Genomic DNA, 15,045 nt, shown 5'->3' on the forward strand with positions numbered 1-15,045 from the left:
GAAGAGTTATGCAGACATCCGCAGAAGACTGGTAGAGTTTCAAGAGGGAGATCTGGTATTGCTCAAGGTGTCTCCTATGAAAGGAGTGGTTCGGTTCGGGAAGAAAGGTAAGCTGGCTCCGCGGTACATCGGACCCTTCGAAGTCTTGCAAAAGATTGGGAATGTATCGTACAAGCTGGATTTACCTGCTTCAATGGAGAGAATCCATCCGGTTTTCCATGTTTCTATGTTGAGAAAGTTCGTGTCAGATCCGGGCAAGGTTCTTAGTGAGCCTGATGTGGAGATCCGAGAGGATCTCACTTATGTTGAGCAGCCAGTACGGATCTTAGACACCCAGATCAGGAAGCTGAGAAACAAGGAAATCCCGATGGTGAAAGTCCTTTGGAACCATCACAATCTGGAGGAATGCACTTGGGAGACACGGGAGTCCATGCTCCGGCAATATCCTCATCTCTTTTAAGGTTAGTCTCTATGCGTTTATGTGTGTATGTTATGTTGTTTGGTATGCATGTACTAGTTGAGGAACATTCGGGGACGAATGTTCTTAAGGGGGGGAGAATGTAATACCCGGCTAGACTCCGGTATCGGAATTCCTACCGTCCGGTGGAATTTCGGATGTCGGGAACCTCTAGAAGGGTAAAAACATGTTTTATAAAATGTTTTCATGAATTTTAATGGTTTTGAGTACGAAATTGAATAAGTTTTGCATGAAAAAGTCTTTGGAGGAAAACCCAGGTTCGGCCGCCGAAAGTCAAGTTCGGCCGCCGAACATGCATGCGTTTTGGAGGCACGTTAGGCCCCCGAAAGCATGAGTGAGGGAAGTCAAGGTTCGGCCGCCGAACCTCATGTTCGGCCGCCGAACATTTGCATGGATGCGGAGGCACATTCGGCCCCCGAACGTGGTCTGGCCAGCCACTATAAAAGGGTCCCTTAGCCGAAAACGGGCGAGCTTTTTCCCCATTTTCGGCCAAGGTGAGCTTCCCGCCGTCCCTCACCCATTTTCAATGTTCTTCCTCTAAATCTTTCAATATTTTCACTTGTTTTCACTTGGTTTTGAAGATTTAAGCTTTTGAAACAAGTTTTGGAGCTTTGGGAACTCAGGAGCTCATTTTCTTGGATCTCCAAGTTTAGGTCGTCTCCCTCTCGATCTTCAAGAGGTAAGAGCCGATCTTAAGCTCCTTATGTGTTTTAAGTAAGTGTTATGCAAGATCTATGGGTAGAAATGCATGTTAGGGTATATGTTGAGTTATGGATATATATATTGATGTTTTGAGCAATGTGTGTTGTTTGAGTATGTTTGAAGTGTTGTAGATGGGGTATATGCATGTTTGAGGCCCCTAGGAACTTATATGCATGACTTGGTTGGAGTATATACTTGATTTGTGGTTTTGGGAGGCAGGAGGTTCAAGTGAACCAAGTTTCTGCCCGTTTGGCAGAAACCAGGTTCGGCAGCCGAAAGGAGTTTCGGCCGCCGAACCCCTCTTGTGGAGGCAGCTTTCGGCTGCCGAAGGTGCCCCCGAAAAGAGACTTTCGTCTCTGTCTGGGACTTTCGGCCGCCGAAGGTGCCGCCGAACCTGCCTGAGTTTCGTCTCTGTCCAGGACTTTCGGCCGCCGAAAGTGCCGCCGAAAGTGCCCTGTTCAGCCACTTCATGCATATTCTCATGTGATATTTTCAGGATGTTTTAGGGGGTTTTTGGGGAATACTTTAGAGTTATGTTCAAGTGTGTTTGGTCCCTCATTTGAGTCCACCTGTGTAGGTTCGGACCCGAGGAACCGAGGACCCCAGCAGTGAGTTCAGCTGCGGTGTTGTCAGAGTCAGCCAGAGGTGAGTGGAACTAACTCAATCTTTAAATTAAATGTTTTATCATGTTTCATGCATCATGATTATGCAATAGGATGATTGCATTAGTTTTTCACGAATATGCCGCATTGCATAAATTGTTGTTGATGTGGGTGAATGTCGGATGACCCAATTAGTCCAAGACAGGAAGACCAGGACCCCATGCTACGGCCTGGCACAGAGTAAGAAAGACCAGGCCCCATTCTACAGGCCTGGCACAGAGTAAGGTACGGTTATGGGACTCGAAGACCAGGAGCCCAGAGGAGGCCCTGGGAAAAGGGTAAGTAATGTATGTATGACAGGAAGACCAGGACCCCATGCTACGGCCTGGCACAGAGTTAACTTGGACTATTTGGTGACAAGTTCACCCAACCCTTATGTGAATTGTCTGTGTTATGATGCATTCCATTTGAGCATAGTGTTAATGTGTTTTACTAGCTCTACTCACTGGGCTTTTAGCTCACCCCTCTCCCTTTACCCCCAGGCTTGCAGGTACAGGATATAGCAGGAGTCAGGATAGTGTAAAGAAGTCATGTTTATGTAATAGCTAGCAATGGACATGATCAAATTGTAATGTAAAAGTACAGCATAGTTATGTAATGAGTTTTATGGATGTTAGTGTGTGCTTGACCATAGAATGTTGTATCCCTTTTTATACATGATCTTAGAGATTTTGATGATGTTTGTGTAAACCAGCTCAACACAGGTTGTGTTACCCTTTGAGGGCACAGATGAGATTCCACTGAGGGATCAAAGTTATGTTTATATTTATGCACAGGTTGAGTTTGGTTGATGTTTATGAAAAGAAAAGTTTTGATTTTTATGCATGTTATTGATCATATATGGGATTATACAGGTTCACAGGTTTTATGTCAGGCTTGCTACGGGTCCCGGCGGCCTTAAGTCGACCCGGATCCTAGCGCCGGTAGCGGTCCGATTTCGGGTCGTTACTGCCTGGTAATAAAACATATATATATATCTCTATATACAGATCATGTACGTAATAAAAGCTTTACAACACAATACAACCAAGTCAAGCACAGCTCTAACTTTATACACAACTATTACATCTCTTTAAAATTTACATGTCCACTCTATACTATTACAAGCTCTTTTACTCTTTCTGTACTCTGCTGGACTGTCCCTGTACACTGTACACTGAACCTGCAAGACTGGGGTTAAGGGAGTGGGATGAGCTCTATAGCCCAGTGAGTAGAACAGTAAAACATCTCAGTAAAACATGCTCTCATGGAATGCGTCATAACACAGACAAACCACATCAAGAGTAAACCTGTCACCACATAGTCCCAGTAACTCTGTGCCAGGGCGTAGAATCGAGCACCTGGTCTTCCTGTCATATATGTATATGTGTATATAACACCTCTGTACTTACCATTGCCAGGGCGTAGTCAAAGGCTCCTGGTCTTTACTATAACTGCCAGGGCGTAGTCAAAGGCTCCTGGTCTTTACTATACCTGCCAGGGCGTAGTCAAAGGCTCCTGGTCTTTACTATACCTGCCAGGGCGTAGTCAAAGGCTCCTGGACTTCCTGTCTGGAACTATTGGATCATTCAGCATTTACCCACATCAACAATTCACTATGCAATGCAACATATTCGTGGATACTAATGCAATCAACCTATGGCATAATCATGATGCATGAGATATGCTAAAACATTCCATGTTACAATTAAAAGATTAAGTTTAGTTCCACTCACCTTTGGCTCTCTGGACTGACTGACTGTGCAGGCTCTGAAACTCTGAGCAGGACTCACTGCTGCTCTCTCTGGTTCCTCTGGTCTGTATAGATACAGATAAATGCAAATGAGGGACCAAACTAGCTTATGAATAACTCTATTCAACTCCCCAAGAATCCCCTTAAACTCACTCAACTATCCATGCAAAGCATGCAAAAGAAAGCTGGACAGAACACTTTCGGCGGCAGGTTCGGCGGCCGAAAGTCTTCTCCAGAGACGAAACTCAAGCACCTTCGGCGGCCGAATCTCTACTTTCGGCTGCCGAACCCTTTCGGGGGCCAGTTTCGGGGGCCGAAACGCACTCCAGAGACGAAAGTCTCTAACCTTCGGCGGCACCTTCGGCGGCCGAAGCCCCCAAACAGAGCCGAACATGCAAAAACACTCGGGGCAAACTGTGGCAGCCAAGGCCATCATGCAAGAGGTTCGGCGGCCGAATGAATCTTCGACTGCCGAACCTGAGTTCATCCAGAACTTAGCCCGACGGCAAACCAAACTCCTCCTTCCCTTCAACATCTCCAAACATGCATACTTCAACTATTCCACACACATAGACGCAAGTATATGTTCACAGGGGTCCAAAACTATCTAATAACCCCAAACAACAAATCAAACATAACACATAAACATATATACATGCATAAATCATCAAAACCACCATTTTTCACCTAAACATACCTCTCTCTTCATAAATCCTATAAAACCTTCAGAAACCATATAAACAGGTTCAAGAGCACCACTTACCTCCTGTAAGAAGCAGCTCAACACTCTGAACAAAAGGAAACGGACCAACTTCCTTCAATCTCTCAAACTCTCAAACACTTAGTTTTGTTAACACACACTACTCTTCTGCATGAGCAGCTAATACCACTTGCAGATGAGTCATGAGAGACATGGCCTGCTCTATGGCAAGAATCTGAGGCCAACATCTGTCACAATACATGACTCAGCTGGTTGGCCACCTCAGCTTCGGCTGCCCAATCGCATGCAAAAGCATGCAACATTCGGGGGCCGAACTTGCACTTCGGAAGCCGAACCTTGAGCACTTTCGGCGGCCGAACTTACCTTCGGCGGCCGAACTTGGCTCATCTGCCTTGGGTCATTTCAACTCAAAACTTAATTCCATTTGACGTAAAAACCTTAAAACACATCATAACACTTAGTATAACATAACTCCTACCCTTTCATAGACTTCCGACACCCCGGATTCTACCGGACAACAGGAATTCCGGTGCCGGACTCTAGCCGGGTATTACAGAAGCAGGTAAATCCAGCTTGTACGACACATTCCCAATCTTTTGCAAGATTTTAAAGGGTCCGATGTATCGTGGGGCTAGTTTACCTTTCTTCCCGAAGCGAACCACTCCCTTCATTGGAGACACCTTGAGCAATACCAGATCCCCCTCCTGAAACTCTAACTGTCTTCTGCGGACGTCTGCATAGCTCTTCTGTCTGCTTGCAGCAGTCTTGATTCTTTCTCTGATTATGGGTACCACCCTGCTGGTGATCTCTACTAACTCAGGCCCTGCCAAGGCCTTTTCTCCAACTTCCTCCCAGCAAACAGGTGATCTGCACTTCCTTCCATACAAAGCTTCATATGGAGCCATCCCGATGCTAGCATGATGGCTGTTGTTGTAGGCAAACTCCACCAAAGGTAGATGCTGCCTCCAAGAACCGCCAAAGTCTAGCACACACATTCTGAGCATATCCTCGATAGTCTGGATGGTCCTTTCTGACTGTCCATCAGTCTGGGGGTGGAAGGCAGTACTGAAATCCAACCTAGTACCCATGGCATTCTGCAGACTCCGCCAAAATCTGGAGGTGAACTGGGGCCCTCTATCTGACACTATCGAAACAGGAACCCCATGCAGCCTGACGATCTCATCCACATATACCTGCGCCAACTTGTCCACAGAGTAGCCACTCCTGACAGGAATCAAGTGAGCAGATTTGGTGAGTCTGTCCACAATCACCCATATGGAGTCCAATCTGTTGGACGTCGCCGGTAACCCCACTACGAAGTCCATAGCTATATTCTCCCATTTCCACTCTGGAATAGGTAGCGGGTTAAGCATTCCAGCCGGCTTCTGATGTTCCAGCTTCACCCTCTGACATACTTCGCAGGCGGACACAAACTGTGCCACTTCCTTCTTCATCGCTGGCCACCAATAAACTTTCTTCAAATCTTGATACATCTTGGTGGCTCCGGGGTGAATGCTGTATCTTGCATTATGAGCTTCTCTCATAATGTCTCCTTTTAGCCCAATGTCATCTGGTACACATAGTCTGCTCCCATAGCGGAGGATCCCCTTACTGTCGAATCTGTACTCGCTATCATTGCCTGACTGAACAGTCCTGGCAACCTTCACTAACTCCGGGTCCTCATGCTGTTTCTGAGCCACCTGCTCCAGAAACACGGGTGCTACTCTCATCTGGGCCACTAAGGCACCTGTACCAGACAACTCCAACTGTAGACCTTCCTCAAGAAGCTTGTAGAACTCCTTCACCACTGGTCTCCTCTCTGCCGTGATGTGGGATAGACTGCCTAGTGACTTCCGGCTTAGGGCGTCTGCCACAACATTCGCCTTACCCGGATGATACTGAATCTTGCAATCATAGTCACTCAGGAGCTCCACCCACCTCCTCTGCCTCAGATTCAGATCCCTCTGACTCAAGATGTACTGCAGGCTCTTATGATCTGTAAAGATCTCACATTTCACTCCATAGAGGTAATGCCTCCACATCTTGAGTGCAAAGATTACTGCTGCCATCTCAAGGTCATGTGTGGGGTAATTCAACTCATGCTTCTTTAGCTGCCTAGAAGCATAAGCAATCACCCTCTCATTCTGCATAAGCACACAACCCAGTCCCACACGGGACGCATCACAAAAGACTGTAAAGTCCTCTCCACTAGATGGCAGAGCTAACACTGGTGCTGAAGTCAACCTCTTCTTAAGCTCTTCAAAACTCTCTTCGCACTGGTCGGTCCACAGAAACTTCTGATTCTTCCTGGTCAGTCTGGTCAGAGGAGCTGCTATTTTCGAGAAGTCCTGAACGAACCTCCTGTAGTAACCTGCCAAACCCAAGAAACTTCTAATCTCTGTCACTGAAGTGGGTCTAGGCCAGTTAGCTACAGTTTCTGTCTTCTTGGGATCTACCTCAATACCATTCTCTGACACTACATGCCCCAAGAACGAAATGCTCCTCAGCCAGAACTCACATTTAGAGAACTTGGCATACAAGCCATGTTCCCTCAAAGTCTGCAAGACCAACCGCAGATGATGGGCATGCTCCTCTGCATTCCTGGAATACACTAAGATATCATCTATGAAGACAATAACAAAGTGATCCAGGTACTGGCTAAACACTCTGTTCATGAGATCCATGAATGCTGCAGGGGCGTTAGTTAACCCGAACGGCATCACAAGGAACTAAAAATGCCCATATCTAGTCCTGAAAGCCGTCTTTGGCACATCCTCATCCCTTATCCTTAGCTGATGGTACCCCGATCTTAGATCTATTTTGGAGAAACAACCCGCTCCGGCTAGCTGGTCGAATAGATCATCGATCCTAGGCAATGAGTACCTATTCTTGGTAGTGACTTTGTTCAACTGTCTGTAGTCGATACAAAGTCTAAGGGATCCATCCTTCTTCCTCACAAACAAGACTGGAGCACCCCAAGGCGAGGTACTCTGTCGGATGAAACCCTTTTCTACCAGCTCTTGCAATTGCTCTTTCAACTCCTTTAACTCGGCTGGAGCCATCCTGTAGGGAGGGATAGAGATCGGTCTAGTTCCAGGCATCAACTCTATCTCGAACTCTATCTCCCTAGCAGGTGGTAAACCTGGAAGCTCATCAGGAAAGACATCCTGAAACTCTCTGACAACTGGCACCAAGGCCGGCTCCCTGACCTGACTGTCTAGCTCTCTCACATGAGCTAAGTACCCCTGACATCCCTTCCTAAGCAACCTACGAGCCTGAAGAGCTGATATCAGACCTCTAGGTGTGCCCCTCTTGTCTCCTCTGAAGACGACCTCTGACCCGTTCTGATCTCTGAACCTGACTACCTTGTCCCTGCAGTCCAAGGTAGCACCATGGGTAGATAGCCAATCCATCCCTAGAATGACGTCAAAGTCTGTCAAATCTAGAACCACAAGGTCGGCGGAGAGGCATCTTCCCTCAATAAAAACTGGACTGTACTGGCAGACTGACACTGCCACTGACGGGTCACACTTGGGTCCACTGACCCATAGGGGACACTCTAACCCAGAGACTATCAGACCCAACCTCTCAACGGCTCTCGGAGCAATAAATGAATGAGATGCACCCGGGTCCATTAATGCATACACATCAGAACACCCAATGACGAGATTACCTGACACCACGGTGTTGGATGTGTTAGCCTCCTGCTGTGTCATGGTGAAGATCCTGGCTGGAGCTGATGGACCTTCACCTCGGGAACCAGAAGAAGAGGCTGCCCCTCTCCCTCTACCTCTGCCACTGCCCTGAGTTATGGCTGGAACTGCTGGCTGTGCCACACTACCAGAAGCTGTCTGCTGGGGCTGGCCCATAAAAGGCGCTCTAGGACAATCCCGAGCTATGTGTCCCTCCTGTCCACATCTGAAACATGCATTAGTCCCAGCTCGACACACTCCCCTGTGCGGTCTTCCACATCTCTGGCATTCTGTACCATCTGAGCCTGAGCTCGAGCCACCGCCAAATCCCAGACCGGATTTCAACTTGTTCCAAAACTTATTCTTCTTCGGCTTCCTGGTGGTGTTATCCCACCTCTTCTTACCTGAGCTCTGAGAAGAGAAACCTGGTCCTCCTCTGCCTGGGGTCTTAACCCCTGAAGACTGGGTCACTGACTGCTTCACTGACCCCTCAACTATAGCACTTGCCTCCATTCTTTGAGCCATATCCACCACAGTGTGGAAACTTTCTCTCTCAGCTGACTGAACCAACGAGGAGTACCTGGAATGCAGCTTCATAACATATTTCTTGGCTTTCTTCGTATCTGAATCTAGAGCTTGCCCTGAAAAAGTCAATAGCTCCAAGAATTTATCCGTGAACTCCTCTACACTCATGTGCTCTGACTGCCTCAGTTGCTCAAACTCAATCATCTTCAGTTCTCTGGAACTGTCTGGAAAAGCCCATCCAGCGAACTCATTCGCAAATTCCTCCCATGTCATACCGTCTAGTCTCGGGTCCACATAACACTTGAACCATTCCCGTGCCTTCTTGCACTTTAAAGTGAACCCTGCCATCTGAATGGCCCTGCTGTCACTTGCCCCTAGCTCATCAGTTATTGTCTTCACCACTCTCAGATACTCAAAGGGGTCATCCCCTGACTTGTATTTGGGAGCATCTAGCTTGAGGTAATCTGTCATCTTTACCTTGCTCCCATCAACTGAGCTAGGTCTAGGAGGTTGAGTAACTGGGGCTGCTGGTTCTGTAGGTGGTGGAGGTGGAGGTGCAGCATTCCCCGAGGTGGGGTTTGCCGGGTTTGGATAGAAGGGTGAGGGTGGATAAGCTGGGTACTGTGTATAGGGTGGATAGAAAGGTGGATAAGGCATGTAGGTAGGGTAGGGGTTAAAGCTGGAGTAATCCGATGTACCTCCCATCGGATACCCTGAACCCTGTGGAAAGGGTGGATAATGGGGTGGAAAACCATACCCCGAGGCCTGAACGCCTCCCTGAGACTCCCCTGTCCCTTCTTCCTGCATGCTCACATCCAGGTTCCCATCCCTCCTCTGATCCTCTTCCATAACCTCCCTCACATCTGAAGAACTTCCTCCTCTATCAGTCCCCCTTCTGCTAGCATCAAAAGACCTTCTAGGGTCCCTTGACACCCTTTCTCTGTTGGCTCTACAAGACATTGCCCTAGGCAATGTAGGAGGACGGGCGCTTGTGCCCTCATCCTCAGGTGGCACTCCAGTCAATCGCGCAGATCAACGAGTTCCTCTCATCCTATTCTCTGAAAAACAGCTCATAACAAGCAAACATTAGCATCATATGGTTCATGTGGGCACACATGAACCCTCATCACATACATCACATAGCATAGCATATCATTAATGCACATGCATAAAGTCATGGCATTTCACATCATCATGCAAGACAGGACTCAATATCCTATCCTAGTGGACATGACCTTCCTATTGTGCTTGACCTTCTAGAACATCTATGAGCCCGACACTCTAGGTCCGACCATATGAACCTAGGGCTCTGATACCATTCTGTAACGCCCCGGAAATCCGGACCGCTACCGGCGCTAGGATCCGGGTCGACTTAAGGCCGCCGGGACCCGTAGCAAGCCTGACATATAACCTGTAAACCTGTATAATCCCATACATGATCAACAACATGCATAAAATTTAAAACTTTTCTTCATACATACTGTCATCAACTAACTCAACCTGTGCATACTCTGAACATATACATAACATAGTCCCTCTGTGGGATCTCATCAAGCCTCAAAGGCAAAACAACCTGTGTTGAGTTAGTTTACATAAACATCATGACATAAGATCATGTATATACAAAAGGGATTAACAATATACTATGGTCAAGCACAACTCTATCCTCAATAACCTCATTACATAACATCCTGAATATTTTTACATTTCATCATAATACAATTGTCATGTCCACAAACTAACTATTACATACATATGACTTTTTCTCTTCTTGCCTTCTCTATCTATCCCGTACCTGCAAACCTGGGGGTTAGGGGAGAGGGGTGAGCTAGATGCCCAGTGAGTAGAACTATAAAAAGAATATTTAAAACATGCTATCATGAAATGCGTCACTGCACAAACAAATCACACCACGGATGGACTGATTCAAAAAATCCCTCAACTCCATGCCCGGCCCTATTATGGGCACCACAGGACTTCGTATTGCCCGGCCCTATTATGGGCACCACAAGACTTCGTACTCGGAGTTATTGCCCGGCCCTATTATGGGCACCACAGGACTTCGTATTGCCCGGCCCTATTATGGGCACCACAGGATTTCGTATTCAGAAGGCTAATGAATCATCCTAATGTCCATCCACTGTCATCTATCACCACAATACAATGCGGCATAGTCGTGAATTCTAATGCAAACAACCTATAATATGATCATGATGCATGAAGCATGATAAAAGCATTTCATTTCTTAATTTAAAAAGGTTAAGTTTAGTTCCACTCACCTCTGGCTGACTCTGACAAACTCTGTAGCAGCTGGCTCACTGCTGGGGTCCTTGGTTCCTCGGGTCCGAACCTACACAGGTGGACTCCAATGAGGGACCAAACATACATAAACATAACTCTAATATATTCCCCAAAAACCCCCCAAAACATCCTGAAAACATCACATGAAAATATGCATGAAATGGCTGAACAGGGCACTTTCGGCGGCACCTTCGGCGGCCGAAAGTCCCAGACAGAGACGAAACTCAGGTAGGTTCGGCGGCACCTTCGGTGGCCGAAAGTGCCAGACAGAGACGAAAGTCTCTTTTCGGGGGCAACTTCGGCAGCCGAAAGGCCTGCCTCCCCAACCATGTTCGGCGGCCGAAACTGCCTTCGGCTGCCGAACCTGGTTTCTGCCAAAGGGCAGAAACTTGGCTCCTTTGTGCATTTTCGCCTCCAAACTCACCAATCATGCATATATCTCAACCAAATCATGCATACAAGTTCCTAGGGGCCTCAAAACATCAAATACCCCAACTACAACACTTCAAACACCCACAATCAACACACATTGACCAAAACATCAATATTAACCCATAACTCAACATATAACCTAACATGCATTTCTACCCATAGATCTTGCATAAAACTTACTTAAAACATATAAGGAGCTTAAGATCGGCCCTTACCTCTTGAAGATCAAGAGGGAGACGACCTAAACTTGGAGATCCACGAAAATGAGCTCCTGAGTTCCCCAAAGTTCCAAAACTTGGTTTAAATGTTCAAAACTTGCAATGTGAGTTTAAAACTCAAGAAAAATGGAAGAGATTTGGAGGAAGAACACAAGAGTTGCAAAGGGAAGGTCGGAAGCTTGCTGTGGCCGAAAATGGGAGAAAGCTCGCCCATTTCGGATAAGTGCCCCTTTTATAGATGGCTGGCCAGGCCACGTTCGGGGGCCGAATGTGCCTCCGCATCCATGCAAATGTTCGGCGGCCGAACTTGACTTTCGGCGGCCGAACCTGGACTTCCCTCACTCATGCTTTCGGGGGCCTAACGTGCCTCCAAAACGCATGTACGTTCGGCGGCCGAACTTGACTTTCGGCGGCCGAACCTGGGTTTTCCTCCAAAGACTTTTCATGTAAAACTCATTAAATTTTCATATTTAAAACCATGAAATACTTAAAACATTTTATGAAAACATGTTTCTACCCTACTAGAGGCTTCCGACATCCGAGATTCCACCGGACGGTAGGAATTCCGATACCGGAGTCTAGCCGGGTATTACACATATCATGGTGCCCGACCCTCAAAGGGGCTCCTCAGGACTTCATTATGCCCGGCCCTCGGTGGGGCTCCTCAGGACTTCATTATGCTCGGCCCTCGGTGGGGCTCCTCAGGACTTCATTAACATAACATATCTAGGGCTATTGGGGTCGCTTTGGTCCATCCACATCAACATCAAAATATGCAATGCAACATCTTCGTGAAATCTAATGCAACAGCCTAATACATATACATGGCATTCATGATGCGTGAACATGCTTAAAACATTGGAGTTAGTTCTACTCACCTCTGGCAGACGCTGGACTGACTCTGCAACAGCTAACACTGCTGGCCTCCTCGGTTCCTCAGGTCCGATCCTACACAGGTGGACTCGAATGAGGTGCCAAACACACTCTAAACAACTCATAAACAACTCAAAAACAACTCCCCAAAAACCCCCTAAAACATCATAAAAATCATGCAAAGGAAGGCTGGACAGGGCACTTTCGGCGGCAGGTTGTGCGGCCGAAAGTCCCTCCAGAGCCGAAACTCAGCCACTTTTGGCGGCACCTTCGGCGGCCGAAAGTGGTTCCAGAGCCGAAACTCATGCATGTTCGGCGGCACCTTCGGCGGTCCAAACTCCCTTCCAGAGCCGAAAGTCCAACTTTCGGGGGCAGGGTTCGGCAGCCAAAACAAGCCACCACAGGCAGGTTCGGCGGCCGAAAGTATCTTCGGCGGCCGAACTTGAGTTCTTCCAGAAAGGCAGAACTCAGCCTTCATGCACAACCAGCATTCCAAACCTTCCAAAACAACCCAAAACCTCACATGCTCTCTCCCAAACATGCATACACACTCCCACATACATAAACTAGCTTAAACCTCCAACATAACATCACATAAACATACATTGAGCATAAAATCCACATAAACCTTAACATGCACATCTATCCTCCCACAAGCATAAAAACTTCTTAAAACTTCATTCAAACATAAAGGAAAGCAAAGATCTACACTTACCTCTTGAAGATCGAGGGTTGGTGCGATCCCTAACTTGGAGATGGGAGGAAACAAGCTCCTTGGGTCTCCAAGCTCCCAAAACTTGATTTAAGCTTTAAAACTTCAAAACCCAAAAGGAAACTCATAAAAACTTGAAGGATTTGAAGAAAGAACATGAACTCACCTTAGCTCGAGAATGGGGAGAAAACTCACCCATTTTCGGTCTGAGGGCCTTTTATAGGTGGCCGTTCAACCGCCTTCGGCAGCCTAAGCTGTGTCCACAGCTCCACCACCTTCGGCAGCCTAACGTGCCTCCTGAACTAACCCATGTTCGGCGGCCGAACCTAGTTTCTTCCCTCAAAGCCTTCGGAGGCCTAAAGCACTCCCGAAACAGCCCCATGTTCGGCGGTCGAACTTGAGGTTCGACGGCCGAACCTGGGTCCTTCCTCCTTGGCCTATTCTTTTCAAAACTCCATTTCTTTTCCATTTAAAACCATAAAATCATGTGAAAACATTTTAGAAAATACATTTTACCCTTCTAGAAGGCTCTGGCATCTTTAGAATTCCAGATTCCAACGGAGATTCCACCGGAAGGTAGGGATTCTGAAGCCAGAATCTAGCCGGGTATTACATTCTTCCCCCCTTTAAGAACATTCGTCTCCAAATGTTCAACAACAAACAGGCATTCTCAAATCATAGCATCAAGCACGCACAAACAAGCAAGCAAACAAGCAAGTGAAACCTAAAACCTTACTCCAAAAAGAGACACGAGTACTGCTGGAGTATGAACTCCTAGTGTACTCTCAGGCACACTCTTCCATTATGTGGTGATTCCAAAGGGCTATCACCATCGGGATTTTCCTGTTCCTTAGCTTCATGACTTGTGTGTCTATGATCCTCACTGGCTGCTCAACATAGGTGAGACCCCTTGAGATCTCCACCTCTGATTCTTTAAGAACCTCACTTGGATCTGACACGAACTTCCATAACACAGGAACATGGAAATCTGAATGGACTTTCTCCATTGAAGCAGGTAAATCTAGCTTATACGATACATCCCCAATCCTTTGCAGGACTTCAAAGGGTCCAATGTATCTTGGAGCCACTTTACCCTTTGACCCACAACGGATCACCTCTTTATTGGAGACACCATAAGCAATACCCCAACCTTCTCCTGACCTCCACAAGCTTCCGCTGCACACTCTAATCCTTTCTCTTCTCCCTTCTTCTCTACTAAACTGACTTCTTCTCTAACCCTCAACAGGTAGTACCTGAATCTCAGATCTATTTTAGAAAACAATCGGCTCCTACGAGCTGGTCCAATAGATCACAAATCCGAGGTAGGGGATACCTGTTCTTGGTAGTGACCTTGTTCAACTACCCGAAGTCGACACAGGGTCTCAAGGATCCATCCTGCTTTTCCCACAACAACACTGGAGCAATCCAGGGTGAGGTACTAGGTCGGATAAAACCCTTGTCTACCAAGCTCTTGCAACTGCTCTTTCAACTTCTTCAACTCTGCAGGTGCCATCCTATAGGGAGGAATAGATATGAACCTGATTCCTGACATCACTTCTATTTCCAAACTCTATCTCCCTGACAGGTGGTGAACCTGACAGCTCGTCTGGGAAGACATCTAAGACCTCTCTCTCAAACAACAGACACTGAGGCTAGTTCTCTGACCTGACTGCTAAACTCTCAAACAAGAGCTAGAACCCTCTGACAACCCCTCCTACGCACCCTACGAGCCTGACAGGCTGACATCAAACCTCTAGGCATCCCTACACTGTCCCCTCAGCAGACTACTTCTGACCCATCCTGTCCTCTGAACCTGACTACCTTGTCTCTACAGCCCAAGGTAGCACCACGAGTAGAAAAAAAAAAGAAAACAATCCATCCCTAGGATGACGTCCAGACAGTCAAGTCTAGGACCTCAAGGTCGGGTGGAAGGCACCTACCCTCAACTGACATTGAATTGAACCGGCAGACTGACTCTGCCACAGATGGATCACACT

The sequence above is a fragment of the Manihot esculenta genome, chromosome 2 (genome assembly GCF_001659605.2).
Source record: "Manihot esculenta cultivar AM560-2 chromosome 2, M.esculenta_v8, whole genome shotgun sequence".
Taxonomy (NCBI): Eukaryota; Viridiplantae; Streptophyta; class Magnoliopsida; order Malpighiales; family Euphorbiaceae; genus Manihot; species Manihot esculenta.